This window comes from Musca autumnalis, unplaced genomic scaffold (genome assembly GCF_047663935.1).
Source record: "Musca autumnalis isolate F117 unplaced genomic scaffold, ASM4766393v1 scaffold_2, whole genome shotgun sequence".
Classification (NCBI taxonomy): Eukaryota; Metazoa; Arthropoda; class Insecta; order Diptera; family Muscidae; genus Musca; species Musca autumnalis.
Genome location: NW_027411755.1, coordinates 95,656,949 through 95,671,600, shown reverse-complemented (window position 1 = coordinate 95,671,600; position 14,652 = coordinate 95,656,949).

Below are 14,652 nucleotides of genomic sequence, written 5' to 3'. Positions count from 1 at the left end.
AATCTCTTTCAATACCTATGCATATTTCGATGTTTGACTCAGCGGTCACTGTGTGCCGTCAGTTGCATCTCACAATGCCAAAAACCATAAAGTGGGTAATAGTCGCGCAATGTGCATACGATTTTGATGCGCATCCTGTTTCATTAGCGCCCATCAAAAATACGTCAACATATAACCATTTCAAATAGATTCTTCAAGAACATCGGGTGTGCCTCCACATTGTATTTTGCGTAAAAGACCAATACTACTCGCGTATCTCCGTTATTTATGGCACGAGTTTTCGCAAATATTTTAATCGTGTATAAAGGATTCCATTTATGTAAAAAAATTAAAGAAACTCGCATGTTTACCTAAATTCTAAATTCACGCGGTATTCAAAGGAAATTGAATGACGCTTGTAAATTTTGAACGCAAAAAATAGGGGTTTTAAACAAATTCACGCATGAAATTTTGGCCTTTAGACTCCAATTACTAGGATACTGTAAGGAGCACACTCATGAGATATATATTAAATGACGTAAAATGACGAGTTCTATAATCCTATTATCAGTTTTGAAAACTATCTTGTTGCGCGTCCTTATTAGGTACCTTAAATGAAATATTTTATTAATGAGATTGCTTGCTGTATTTATTTTCACATTTTTTGGCTTTGTGGAGTAATAGTTAAGCATGCGTCCTGAAGCTGTTGATTTTGTGTACCAGTCAGTTTTTATATGTTGTTTTTATCGTATTATTTTCATGTCTCAGTACGGTAGTTTATTGCTATCTTCCATTTTGACGGTAAATTTAGGTTTGCTGTGATACGAATAGAGTAATTTTAGAGTGACATCTACATGATTATACCCTCAGCATTTATGCTAACGAGGGTATATACACTTTCATACGGGCAAAATGTGCCTCATCGAAAAAATGGTTTTAGATCCCAAGTATGTTCGGACGAAATGTGTTTCAGACAATTTGAAGTCGATTGAGCAATGTCCGTCCGTCTGTCTGTCTGGCTGGCTGGAGCGCACGATAACTCTCGAACGGATGCACCGATTCGGTTCAAATTTTGGCTTTCGTAATGTTTTCTTTAAGTTCGAAGATGGGCTATATCGGTCCCCTCCTTCCGGTACCTCCCCCACAAAAGTTCGAAAATGTTCGGAAAATTTGTGCTCACGATAACTCTTGAAGGGAGTAACCGATTTGGTTCATACTTTGCCCATCGTAAAATGTGTAACAGACTTAGATAGATAATGTTTCAATATAGACTCAATCGGCCCACTCCTTCGGGTATCTCCCACTCAAAATTTCGGAAAAGTTCAGTTTAAGGCCATCTCTCGAATCGCTCTGATTTTTGTTTTAGCAACTTGTATTCATACCATACTTCCTGAGAAAATAGTCTGAAAGTTGCAAAAAACCCCTATGACACCGTGTGAGGTGGTTGGAGCGCAAGATAACTCTAGAACGGATCTGCCGATTCGGTCTACAATTTGGCCTTAGTAATATTTTATCCAAACATAGTTTAAATTTGAAGATGGGCCATATCTGTCCACTCCTTCAGGTACCTCCCCCACAAAAGTTCAAAAATGTTCGGAAGATTTGTTCATACGGTAACTCTTGAAGGGAGTGGCCGAATTGGTCCATACTTTACACATCCTAATATATCTACTAAATATAGATCAGGTTCAAATATGGACTATATTTGTCCTCTATCCGGTACCTCCCACACAACATTTCGGATAAGTTCACTTCAAGACCTGCTATCGAATCACTTTGATTTTTGTTGAAGCAACTTGCATTCGCTGCCTCAATTTCGATGGCAAACGTTTTTTCAGGGGCAAGTCTATACTTCTTGAGCAAACATCCCGAAGGGTGTAAAAACCATCATGACACCATATGTAGTGGCTGGAGATCCACTTCCATAATTGTCAATGTAGATCCATTCCTTTTAGTATCTCCTCCGCAAAACTTTTGTTCTCTAATCCTAATGAACATTTTTGTCGGTTCAAATTCCCAACATTTTTTAAAACCCCTAAATACATACCTTTTTTGGGGAAAAAATTGTTTCAATATATACAGGCTGAGGGTATATCTCTGTCGGCAAAGCCGACTGAGACTTTTTTACTTGTTTTTGTTTAATATTGTGAAAATATCGTCTACATATTTCGCAATTAATTTAACCTCAATGCGTTTTTCTTTGAGTTCTCCGAGTATGTTTTCTAGCCGTGTGTCTAGGACAATATCCGCGATTGTTGGGGAATTTTTTTGTTTATTTTTGTTGAAGATTCAATCATATGATTGCTTAAGTCTGGAATATTCCCCCATTGGCTTAACTAACAAACATTGCAAAATTTTCTGTTCGCTACCAATATCATGATTTCATCCCGCCCGGGTTAACCCACTTCATGAGGATTTATTTGACGTTTGGGCTATGGAATTGACATTTGAAACCCAAACCCACTGGGTTAATCCGGTTAAGTGTAGCCGGGGTATGACACTCACTTCTCGCCTTTCCAAAAAAACATCAGAAAATAAATATTTGCAAACTACCATCCCGTTTTCAACCTCGAGATCTGTAAGTTGAAAAACATCAACACAGTTACCTGTGAGTGAGTTGTTGAACTTTATTTAAAACTCCCTTTGCGAGTGTATTCGCTGTTTTTGTTGAAGATGATCGCTTAAGTCTTGAGAAAGGCGAGAAGTGTGTGTCATTCTCATTGAAATGGGGTTTCACAAAAAAAACATGGAATCAGAAACCTGAAAAAACCAATTGAAAGTTCCCTTCGCCGGGATGAAATCGTATGTAGCCATCAGTAAATTTTTCAATGCTTGTCAGTTCGTTTTGTAAACATTGCTCTCCATAAAAGAGAGCAATATGAAATTATGCCAATTGGGGAATACTCCAGACTTAAACAATAATTTTTCAAGTCTTTGCGTATTCGCTTTTTTTTGCGCAAAATAACACAATTATACTTATGTTGTTTTCTAGCGGAGGAATATAAATAACACATGTACACTTGCGTTGTTTTTCGGTGAAATTTATTTTATAAATTATAACCCAATCTTCATAGAAAAAAAAAATAAAAACTTTTATTTCAAAAATTTTGTCAGTTTTTTTCAGGTCAAATAACGAAACTAAACTAAAAGAAAATCAAAATATTCTTCTTCTTCCTTATTTCGTTTCAAAAGTGATACAAAACATAAATTTTTTATTCGTACTCCTTAGTACAAGAATAACAAGTAAAAAAGTATCAGTCGGCTTTGCCGGCAGAGATATACCCTCAGCCTGTGTATATTGAAACAATTTTTTCTCAAAATACGTATGTATTTAGGGGGTTTTAAAAATTTTGGGCGTTTAAACGGACAAAAATGTTGATTAGGATTAAAGATCAACAGTTTTGCGCAGGAGATACTAAATGGATCGACATTGACCGTTATGGAAGTGGATCTCCAGCCACAATGTATGGTGCCATAGTGATCAAAAAATCGAAGTGATTCGATATTAGGTCTTAAAGTGAACTTATCCGAAATTTTGTGTGGGAGGTACCGGATGGAGTGGACAAATATAGTCCATATTTGAACCTGATCTATATCTGGTAGATATATTAGGATGTGTAAAGTATAGACCAATTCGGCCACTCACTTCAAGAGTTGCCGAACGACCAATTTTTCCGAACATTTTTGAACTTTTGTGGGGGAGGTACCGGAAGGAGTGGACCGATATGGCTTATCTTCAAACTTAAACTATGTTTGGACAAAATATTACTAAGGCCATATTTTGGACCGAAACGGCAAATCCGTTCGAGAGTTATCTTGCGCTCCAACCACCTCCCACGGTTTTTTTTGCAACTTTCATGCTATTTTCTCAGGAAGTATGGACTTGCCCCTGATGAAACTTGTACTTGTACTTGTCGTATGGAGGGCAGTGAATACAAGTTGTTAAAACAAAAATCAAAGCGATTCGAGAGATCGCCCTAAACTGAACTTTTCCAAAATTTTGTGTGGGAGGTACCCGAAGGAGTGGACCTATTGAGACAATATTGGAACCTGATATTACTCTGGTAGAAAGTTTACGCTATACAAAGAATGGACCAAATCGGTCACTCCCTTCAAGAGTTATCGTGCGCACAAACTTTCCGAACATTTTTTAACTTTTGTGGGGGAGGTACCGGAAGGAGTGGACCGATGTAGCTCATCTTCGAACTTAAACTAAGTTTGGGCAAAATATTACGAAAGCCAAAATTCGAATCGAATCGGTTCATCCGTTCGAGAGTTATCGTGCGCTCCAGCCAGCAGGACAGACAGACAGACGGACGGACATGGCTAGATCGACTCCAAATTGTCTGAAACACATTTCGTCCAAACATACTTGGGGTCTAAAACCATTATTTCGATGAGGCACATTTTCATCGTATCAAAGTGTATATACCCTCCTTAGCCTAAAGGCTGAGGGTATAAAAAGAAAAACTCCAGAAAATGCATTACTATTAGGAAGTTAACGGTATAAGGCGGGACAGGGGAGACTTCTCTCATATCAATGAGTGCACCCGATTCATATTAGCTCAACGATATGGGACCTACTGTTTATCGCCGAGTCCGAACGGCGTGTCTATGACACCACTTGTAGAGAAGTTGTACAAGGCTGAAATACTCAGAAAATGTCGCCAACATTACTGAGGGGTATTTTGCCACCGTTGAAAAGTGTTTGATGTTGACTGGCCGGGGAATCGAACCCACGACCGTCAGCGTGCAAGGCGGGTGTGCATACCATTGCACCACTGCTAAATTAGAGAACCAAAAAGTCTACATTCACTTTGTATGTTGTAATAGTACCGTTAGTTTTTTTGACATCTTATGCCGTTTTCTCACAATTTTTGCCACAACTGATCGTTCTGTGAGCTCGTTTGCACATTCAACTTAAAAGAGTGAATAATATCAAGAAATGAATTTCAAGAACGGGAGGAGCGTAACATAATTAATATAGTCAAAACAAACCTTCCGATAACTACTTGTACAGGAAAAGAGGTTGACAAGTTGGGTGCTGATGAGACACTGATTTCATTTAAAATGTTTACAACTTGCTTGCTAGTTTACAAAATATTTCATAACGTAACTACAATATACAAGTATTATCTCTAAATACCTCATTGACCAAATCAAACAATCCGTTGATCAATAAACAATTTTCCCACATTGTGCGTGTCATAAAAAGAATCAGAAAACCTTAAGCGCGATCGCGCATAAATGCAACAAGTAATGCACACACAACACTAATGACAACAGCTATCGCTGCTTGTGGGATTTTGAACGCTTATCTTCTATTCAATGTGTTCTAAATAGGAAAACATAATTTACCACTTATGATGAGTACTCATAATGGTAATAAAATATCTATTGACTTAGGCTGCTGGAAACTCGAATGGAAAATTTATTTTTAAATATCAGCGCCTCCACAAGACTAAAAGCATGTACAAAAGTTATTTGTATAGTACTTCGAAAATGGTTGAAAATATGAAAGTGGCATTAGAAAAAATATTTTCGCAGAAACCGCCAGAAATAACTACATAAACCTGGTTATCGGTGTAGAGTCAAACGACGAATGTCATACATATCACCAGTGAACAGCCAGAAGCGTATTGAATTTGCTAATGAATACACAAAGAAGCCTCCATAAATCTGGAAACAAGTGATATTTTCGGACGAAAGCATGTTCTGAATGTTTGCAATAATAGGACGTCAAATAGTTTAGAGAAAACATTCGTCCATACAGAGAGTGATAAATAACTATAAAGAAGCCGGAATTTTCACGTTAAAGCCCAGAACGGGAGGAGCGTAACATATATAATATAGTCAAAACAAACCATGCGATAACTATTTCGAAAATGGTTGAAAATATGAAAGTTGCATTCAAAAAAGTTTTTGAGCAGAAACCGCCAAAAAGAACGACGTCGAACGACGAATGTCATACATATCCCTAGTGAACAGGCAGAAGCGTATTGAATTTGCTAATGAATACGTAAACAAGCCTCCAGAATTCTGATATTTTCGGACGAAAGCATGTTCTGTATGTTTGCAATTAAAGGACGTCAAATAGTTTGGAGAAAAACTGGAAAGCGCTTGAAAAACAAAATCTTGTGTGGGTAAAATATTGTGGGGGTTGTATTATGGTTTCGGGTGTATGGCAGCTTCTAGAGTGGGCCAACTTATATTTATTGAATCGACAATGGACAAGTATGGTTACCAAAACAGCTTGGAACACAATTTGAACCAAAGTGCAGAAAAACTTATCTTACCTGCGCTAACGTTTGAAAGCATACTGCTGAGATCAATGTTTCAGGAAAGGGAATTATTGTGGAACAGTAATGGCTTCTCTTATTGTCGTTATTTGCAATATGGACGAATATGTTCTACCTACAATTTCACAAATATTTCGAGAGCTTTTTCCATTATTTACCTATAATTTTCCTTTCATCAATGCTAATGCCTTTGCCCTTATTTTCCATTCTTGATTTTATTTACTCTTTCAAATTAAATGTGCAAACGAGCCCACAGAATGGTCAGTTGTGACAATATTGATTCAAAAATAGGAGAAAACTGCAAAAGATTCCAACAAAAAAACAAGTAAGAACGACGTTAAGTTCGGCCGGGCCGAACTTGTTATACCCTCCACCATGAGTTGTATTGAAGTAAAATGGAACAATTAGTTTCATTTCGTTTATGAAGAAGACAAATACTAATAATATCTCTGTAAGATATTGTGGCTAAAACGTAAAAAAGACCAAAAATCAAGAGGTATGCTTCTATGGGGGACATAAGAAGACGTGGACCTACACTAATAATTCTTTTCTGGAATATTTTATAACTAACAAATTATAAATAACAAATTTCAGTCATTTCAGTGGGAATTTCGTCACAATCTTCGGAATTAAGAAAATCGGGAGGTACCGTTCTGTGGGGGCTATATGAAGGCGTGAACCTATACCAACAAATTTCAGGTGGGAAGTTCTATACACCCAACGATAACTAAATACCAAATTTCAGCCATTTTGGTGGGATAATGAAGCTAAAACCTTCAAAATACCGAAGATCGGGAGGTACCGTTCTATGGAGACTATATTGAGGCGTGGACCTATACCAACAAATTTTAGGTGGAACGTTTTATATCCTCAACGAAGACTAATTACCAAATTTCAACCGTTTTGATGCGATAATGAAACTAAAACCTTTCAAATACCGAATATCGGGAGGTACCGTTCTGTGGGGCTATATGAAGGCGCGAACCTATACCAACAAATTTCAGGTGAAAAGTTTTAAACACCCAACGATAACTAAATACCAAATTTCAGCCATTTTGGTGGGGTAATGAAGCTAAAACCTCCAAAATACCGAATATCGGGAGGTACCATTCTATGGGGGCTATATCAAAACGTGGACCGATATATCCCATTTTCGATACCAACCATCCTGCAAGTAATAAAAAATTCTGTACCAAATATTGACTCTCTATCTTTAAATTGCGAGCTGTATCTTGATTTCAACAGACCGACAGACGGACGGACATGGTTAAATCGACATAGAATTTTATGCTAATCAATAATATATGTATATACTTTATAGGTTCTCCGACGAATATTTCGATGTGTTACAAACGCAATGACAAATTTAATTATACCCTCCATTCGCATTCAGAACTTCCAACACAATAATGTACTATAACCAGGGTTTCGGAGTCGAGGTATTTTTGGTTCGACTCCGACTCCGACTCCAGGCGAGTTTTTTTCACGACTCCGACTCCGACTCAGACTCCGGGTCGACTCCGAGAGTGAATTCCTATACCTCTAAAAATGAATAAAATGTGCACAAATTTTTAACTTTTTCCTATATTTTGGCCTATATAGGCTAATGTGTTAGTTTTTTCTTACTTATTCATTAGAAAGGGCATTGGTTCGAATACATTCGAACATATCAATACTGTTTCTGCCGAATCTTACATTGAAAAATAGCAAAGTTAGAAAGTTTTTGTCGGTTTTCATTTTTTTGCACGAGTATATTCTGGACGGATTTCTTCCGCGTGAGAAAATCTTTAAGCCTTCAAAATATTTGAAAATGATGGGGCAATACAAATCGTAAGGACTACATGCAATAAAAACTATAAGCAATTTACGATTTAGTGTGCTTAGCCTTAAAAGGAGACCAGTTGTAAAGCTCAATTAAAGCCATTTTTCAGGATTTTTTTTTTTTTTTTTGAGAAAACTACGTTACTTTTTGGCAGAATTTTTTTTTCATCTGAAAGAGAAAAATATTACGAAGGTTTGAGGTAGTCTACGAAAATTTGTTTTCATTAAAACATTTGGCGGTGCCAACTCTATCTCGAAAACTAATAAAGCAATTGCCATATATTTTTGTCGCCGATTCGGAGAAAAACAAGGTTTTTATGCTGCATACAAAATAAAATAAATTGTTCCCATCCAACGCTCATACTGAGGCAATATTGTTCCGATCGACTTAAAAATTTGACCACATATTCTATGCTATTTATACTTTCTACCTTTTTCTGAAATTTATAAATAGGGATCACCCCTTAAACTAAAATTCAGCGCTCACATTTTGAACTTTGGTGTGGAGTGGATAATTTTATTGAAATATTTGAGATATATTGTGTACACCACTTAGCACGAAGGCAGATGGATGTTTTCTGGAACTGAAAAATTAGCAAACGATAAGATTTCGTGAATGAAAATATACTACAAATATGTTGCTAGGAAAATTTTATGTAGTGTCGCTTCACTAGGACAAGAAATCGATGTTGTCATGTTTTTGTTGTCCTTTATCACTTTTACCCGATCCTTTCTTATGAAAACTATATGATTATGTATTTCATTAAGTTTCGTATATGCAATTGAATGTGCAGAAAACTCTGACAGATTCGGTTATTTGAATATCTACATCTAAAGCCCTCATTGAGTATTTAATGAATCCTAGATGAAAGATTCGCCGTTTGTGAGGCTTCTGTTTACCAACAACGAATTTATGATGCCTAATTCAGAAGCGTAACCATCCGAATTTTATATATAGTTAATACATTATGCGAAATTTACCGAAATACATAAACATACGTTTTGTTTTTGAGAAAGTAACGGGTAAAACTGATAACGGACAATTAAAATGTGACAATATCGATTTCTTGGATATGGGAAACCTACATATATATTTCGGTAGAGCATTTTTGTAGAAAATTTCAGCTATGGGATCCTTTGGGGTTCTCAATTGGGGCTTTCATTCCCAAAAGGAATTTTCCTCCCCCAGATCTTAACTTCCGCTTTGTGTCACAGTGTATTCAGTAAGATTTCCCATAGAGACCACAATGTCTTTAATAGAAGACAATGATGACTTCTCATAAAAAAACAAGATGAGAATACCTATAGACCTTTGTGAGAAGACCAGTAAGACTTCTGATGAAAGAGGTTAAAGGTCCAATCTTAATTCGATTGATAGAACTTTACTATTGTTTGCAAAAATGTGAAGAATCAATTGGATCAACAAAATAGGGATGAATAGACTACACTTCAGAGGATAGTAAATATCCTGTGAATTGTCCTTTAACTTAGTATAATATATAATTTGCATATATATTTTCTTTTACCTTTCTTTTAAAATAAATAATCATTTAAAGAAATGTTCTTGTTCCAAATTTAAGGTTATATATCTATAACGTAGAAAAAAATTTTGCCCGGAGTCGGAGTCGAGTTATTTTTTTCGACTCAGACTCCGACTCCGACTCCAGCAAAATTGCTCGACTCCGACTCGTAGACTCCGACTCCGACTCCGACTCCGAAACCCTGACTATAACAGTTCAGTGAATGATCAGCTGTTCTTGCTGAGGGGCCTGTTTATTAGGTCATGGGTCTCTTTTTGTGTAAAAGCTACATACATATGTAACGAGAATTATGTTTGGGTGTAAACTATATAAAAATAAATTGAAAATAATAAGTTTATTGTAACAAGTATTTTATAAATAGGCCATGGCAGAACTACCAGGTAGTGCTTTCACACCAGCTGATGGAATATGAAAAGTCAAATCCCATTATAAAAAGAATATTTTTGTTGTAATTTCCCCAAAAACATAAAGAAAGTTTTGACATAACATATTCAAAATTTTACGATGCCACTACCTGGGTAATAGTAATAGAAATTTTTTCAAAAAACGGAATATAAAAAGCTCTCAAAAATTACAATTAAGTGGTACCAATAACTCAAAATTTACATAAATTAACTTTTGTAGTTTTGAGAAAAAACGGGAAACAATTTGGAGAAAAATTTTCACTTTTTTAATTTTGATGGAACCATTCGAATCGAAGAGTTTTTAAGAGCCGTCGTTTTAACATGATATGTGAGAGTGGTGGATCCTTATCAAAGAAAAAAAAAACGAAAGAGCAGTGACGTTAAAGACAACTAAATAAACAATTCAACAAAGATGTTGAAAACAATGGAAACATTTTTATCTCGCATGGTACATGTACAAATGCGGTCCCGAACATAGACATTTTCCAAGAGGAAATTCGCGAAGATTCTTCCTCAAAAGATGACAAAATCGTCGAAAAATACAAAGGGAGAAAAATTTGTGAATTGTCTGCATGGTAAAGGCCCCAAACACGGTTCTTTTACCACGTAGACATCTAAAAATATGCGACGAATGCGTCAACAAACTTCAAGCTATGGCAATTGCTGAAGAAAACAAGTAAAAAAGTATCGGTCGGCTTTGCCGACAGAGATATACCATCAGCCTATGTGAATTGGGCATTTGAATTTGCCGACAAAAATATGAATTAGGATTAAAGGAGGAGGTACTTGAAGGAATGGATAGTTCATTATGGAAGTGGATCAGTATGCCAGGAAACTTGGACTTGTCCACAGAAAACATAATATCGCCGTAAACAGGACCACAACGAAAAGAATCGGAATACATTTCAAAAGAATCTTCGAACAGACCCTAAACTGGACTTACACACAATGATGAACTTTGTGGGGGAGCTACCCTAAATAGAGGACCTATAATGGTCCATTTTAGATGTTGAACTAAATTTGGACAAAATATTGGAAGATCCTAATTGGTTGCCCCGTTTAAGTGACATGGTAGTGACATATTTTTAAATATTGGGGATAATTATCATAAGTTGTGGGCCGGTATTCGTGCTCTCCAGCCACTACATATGGTGCCGTAATATAGACTTGCCCCTGAAAAAACTTTTATCGTCGTAATGGAGGTAGCGAATGCATGTTGCTTCAACAATAATCAAAGTGATTCGATTGGAGGTCTTAAAGTGTTTGGGAGGTACCCGAAAGAGTGGACAAATATAGTCCATATTCGAACCTGATCTATATCTGGTGAGTATATTAGGATGTGTAAAGTATGGATCAATTCGTTCACACCCTTCAAGAGTTATCGTGCGCACAATTTTTCCGAACATTTTTGAACTTTTGTGGGGAGGTACCTGAAGAAGTGGACCGATATGGCTTATCTTCGAACTTAAACTTGGTTTGGACAAAATATTACGAAGGCCAAATGTTGGACCGAATCAGCACATCCGTTCGAGATTTATCTTGCGCTCGCTCCAACCACTACACACGGTGTCAAAGGGATTTTTGCACCTTTAAGACTACACAGAAAAAAATTATTATTGCATTTCAGGAATAGTGTTCATAAAGTCTGGCCAAAGTTCAAATTTCTGCATTTCATGAACGCCTTTCATAAAGCAAATAAAAATAATGGTTTTTTCTGAGAGATTGAAAAAAAAAATTTGACGAGTTGTTGTTTTTGTTATTGTTGGGCTAACAAACGCCACACATTACAAACTACTTTTACTTACTTTTATTAATTATTTTATTTTGTATTATTGTAACTTACCGTTTCTTCTAATGATTTTCACTGTAGTTGTTATCGTCTTGTGAACATAGCATAACAATACGAACCATATGTACATACATGTTAAGTCTATCAGCACTAGGTTCAGATATTAGATGTTGGCTTTATATTAAAGAAATTAAAAATTTGTAGTTGCGAACTATAGAGCCCCAAACACTTTGTTTTTTCGACACCAAACGCACTGTAGTTGATTGGTTTGTCAGTTAACTAACAACAAAATGGTTGCTACGTAGTTTAGGTATGTTGTTTGGTGGGTATGTGTGTGGTGTGGTTTGTTGATATAGTCTAAATGATATGGTGAGACGATGGTGGGAGTTGTGTTGTGGTTTGTTGATACATTGTCAATACGATGGTGAGACGACGAGACCATTCAAAACAAAACGAGAACAAAGTTGAGAGCATTTACCAACCAAGAGAGGAAATATGAGAGAAAATAGTGGAATATAGGGAAAAATAAGAAAATGATTTTGTATCTCATGAAAATCTTACATATTTTTGAAAAAATAGTGGCTTTTGGATGGAAACAAGAAACTGCACATGTATCTTATGTGAGGTACCTGTACAGTATAAAAAACTACATAACGAACGAAAAGATGTAAAAAATTCTTGAAATATTTTTTTCTGTGTAGTTTCTCGGTATGGACTTGCCCCGATGACACTTGTACCGTCGTATGGGGGACAGTGAATACAAGTTGTTACAACAAAAATCAAAGCGATTCGAGAGCTGGTCCTAAACTCAACTTTTCCGAAATTTTGTGTGGTAGGTACTAGAGTTGGGCAATCTCGTTCAATTGAACGATCCGGATCACTGTCCGCATTCAAAGACGAATGAGTAACATCATTAAAACCAACGTGTGAAATTAAGTAATTAAGTATACGCAGTTTTGTCAAAGAAATTACCGGTGTCCATTGAACGAGATAGTGATCCGGATCGTTCAATTGAACGAGATTGCCCAACTCTAGTAGGTACCCGAAGGAATGGACCGATAGAGTCAACTAAGTCTGGTAGAAATTTCCTCATGTGCAAAGTATGAGCTATATTGGTTACACACTTCAAGAGTTAGCGCGCGCACAAAATTTCCGAACATTTTCGAACATTTGTGGGGGAGGTACCGGAAGGAGTAGTCCTATATAACCCATCTTCGGACTTAAACTAAGTTTAGGCAAAATATTTCGAAGTGCAAAATTTGGTTCGAATCGGTTGATCCGTTCGAGAGTTATCGTGCGCACCAGCCAGCCAGACAGACAGACGGTCATGGCTAAATCAACGCCAAATTTCGAGGAGGCACATTTTGCCCGTATGAAAGTATACATACCCTCATTAGCATAAATGCTGAGGGTATAAAACATATTGAAATATCCTTATTACCGAGGTATTGTGGCTAATATTTACCAAAATGTGCATACATACATAACATATATCATATAAAATTATTTTTTTATGAATTATACAATACAATGTATATATTTGCGTAAATTTACAACGCTTTATTTTTTATTGTTGTCTTTTGAATTATTGAATTACTTAATAGTTTTTTTTACCAAATAAAATGAATTAAGAAATACGTGGTTTCCAATAAATGATGCAGTAGGGATAGGTACCACCTAAAGATAGGTACCCCTCCAATAAATTATTTAGTAGGTAATAGATACCATTTGGTTTTTCCTACAAAAGGACTGACATACATTGAAGAGGGTTTAGTCAGTTTCCAAGAGACACTGAAGTAACAAGCGCGAATTTTAATCGAACAAAGTAAAAACAGTGGATTTAGTCGCAGATAACCAGGTGAGAGTTCGAAATCATTCAGTGTTAACTCGCGAGTTATCCACTCGAAGATCCTTCGACGGTTATCGTCCTTTCGAAGTCCCAGCCCTCGAGGTGCCTGCAACCCTTGGGTTACTCGTATCCAAACCCTTTAGGTGTCCGTAATCCTTGGTTTACTCGTGTCCCAACCCTTTAGGTGTCCGTAATCCTTGGGTTACTCGTATCCTAACCCTTGAGGTGTGCGTAATCCTTGGGTTACTCGTATCCCAGGCCCTTGAGGTGTCCGCAACCCTTGGGTTACTCATGGCCTAGCCATAGATGGTCTGTGATGGAAATTCTGACGTATCTGACATACATTTCAGACTTATATTACACACGTCAGATACGTCGTTAACCTAGCCAAAAAAATAATGTTTAGACAGGATAAACAATCGAATTTTATAACCTAAATATTGATTTTCCTTCATAATAAAAGTTATTTTATTATTTCTTTTGAAATCATATTTTATTAAAACAAAAAAAATAACAAACATAAAAAGATTTGATTCTAAAAATCTACCAGGTCCCAGCCCTTGAGGTGTCCGTAATTCTTGGATTACTCGTGTCCCAGTCTTTTGCAACCGTTACTTTGTTGTTCTTTCTCAGGATAGGTTGAACCAGAGCTAGGTGTGAGACCTTATTCAGGTCTTCGGGATATCAGGCTTGTGGAAAGAAAATACTTTAGCTAAACTTAGTCATGTAACCCCGACTTAACCACGTAGCGTCAGTGTAGAAGGAAGACGAACTCCTTGTGGAACTAGACCAGAACGTTGAGGACACAACAGCGCGGGGTACTCCCCAAACATCACCAAATCCTACGAACTGTACCTCTCTCCTAAGAAATTCGAAAATACAAGCCATCCATTGAATAAAAATCAAAAATTCTGTGTCCACTTACTGTGGCTGATCCTGATCCTGAACCATCCATTAAAATTGTAATCAA